The sequence below is a fragment of the Octodon degus genome, unplaced genomic scaffold, assembly GCF_000260255.1.
Source record: "Octodon degus isolate 3935 unplaced genomic scaffold, OctDeg1.0 scaffold00108, whole genome shotgun sequence".
Lineage (NCBI taxonomy): Eukaryota > Metazoa > Chordata > Mammalia > Rodentia > Octodontidae > Octodon > Octodon degus.
In genome coordinates, this window is record NW_004524684.1 from 8,459,833 (window position 1) to 8,461,589 (window position 1,757).

Genomic DNA, 1,757 nt, shown 5'->3' on the forward strand with positions numbered 1-1,757 from the left:
ATTGTGGGATTCTAAAGTAAAGCTGAGGCTAAACATGATACAGACTTTTAAAGTCCTCAGTGTGTATGGGGTGATTAAGCCAAGTTGGGGTAGAAGGGACATCATCGGAACCCAGCTGTCCACAGTAACACTCTCAGCTCAAAAGGCGAGCACTAAATCATCTTTCTCACAGTATTCAGATAGGTTTGAAAGAGAAGACTAAAGTCACAGAAGTTGAGAACTTTGGGAAGGAATGAACGACACCTTCATCAAATTATTAGATACAGTTAGGTCTGGAGGCGGGCCATAGCACTGGTGTTTCCAAACATGAATACTGTTTATAGAAGTACAAGTAAAAACAGGACAGTTGTGCTCACTTCGGCAGCACATATACTAAAATTGAAACGATACAGAGAGGATTAGCGTGGCCCCTGCACAAGGATGACACGCAAATTCGTGAAGCGTTCCATATTTTTTGGAATATTTTGCTGAATTCACAAACCTGAAGTATTTAAATGACAATGGAATACCCTTCTCTGACAAACCTAAACAAAAAGGGGATACAAATGAAGGACCATTTTTTATCTGTATATTCAAAATGGTTAGGAGAGATATATAGCTTCTTTCTCAGTTCAATGAATAAAAAGATTTTTTCTCATAGTGTTTGTGGACAGGATATCATGTCTGCATCTTGTACTGTGAATAACCACTAATAGACAACAATATTCAATGTAGTAATTATTGAAACTGTCCTACTAATCGGTTTTGAAACTGTCTCATTGCTACTTTTTTCTTAATAAAAGTATTAAAAATGAATTTAAAAAAACAGGACAGTTGTCACTGGTTGACTGGAATCTACAAAATATACTTGTGAGGGGTAACATTTATTTCCAGTTTTTGTTAAGAAGTTTGATGCTAGAGGAAAAACCAAGATATTTTGGAAGATAAGGAGGCTCACCGAGCTTTAGTGTTCACTATTTGTTTTGCACTTAGGCACGTGAATGTGAAACACAGGGGCGATGAGAATTTCGTTCAGGGAGAGAATCAAATGCAGTCAGAGATGACAATATTGAAAGAAAGATAAACAACAACGTGCCCACATTATAGAGTTAAAAATTCAGAATAGCTTGAACATGAATCTGCCTCTTCTGCAGGTAACCTTTGGCAGGTTCGCTTCCTTCTCCTTGGGAAGCAGACGCAAGCAGAAATTTGTGTCTGGGAGGCTCTAGATTTTTCTCAAGATAATTTAAGTGGAAGCCAAAGGAAACAAGAGTAGAAAGAAGGCGAAGCTCAAAAGAGATCTTAATAGGGTCCACTGGTGTGATCTCCTCTCAGGCTACCATGCAGATCTAAGTAAAGTCACGCAGAAACAAGTGAGTCCAGTCTTTCAGCCAAGGGCATGGGTGAAAGGAGTCCTCCCTGTCCTGGAAAAAGCCTGCCATGCTGTCTCTGCCATGCTTACGTTTTGTCTGGAAGTCATCTGCAGGAGCCCACGGACACACCAGTGTGGGCTTTAAAGCATGCACCAGTGACAGAGGACCTGAGCTCTGTGTGTGCACCAATGATGGTGGACCTGAGGTCTCCGTGTGCACGATGACAGTGGACCTAAGATGCCTACACCAGTGACAGTAGGCTGGGTGCACCAGTGACAATGGGCCTGAGATACCTACACCGGTGACAGAGGACCTGAGCTCTGTGTGCACCAATGATGGTGGGCCTGAGGTCTCCGTGTGCACGATGACAGTGGACCTGAGATGCCTACACCAGTGACAGTGGGC

The 1,757-nt window shown here is 42.3% G+C and overlaps 1 non-coding gene across 1 annotated transcript; it reads left to right on the top strand.

Annotated features, from left to right (window-relative positions):
* The first annotated feature begins 348 nt into the window (after nucleotides 1-348).
* LOC111818951 lies at nucleotides 349-455 on the top strand. The gene has a single exon (XR_002822812.1). It is a non-coding gene; the product is annotated as a U6 spliceosomal RNA (small nuclear RNA).
* The last annotated feature ends 1,302 nt before the right edge of the window (nucleotides 456-1,757 follow it).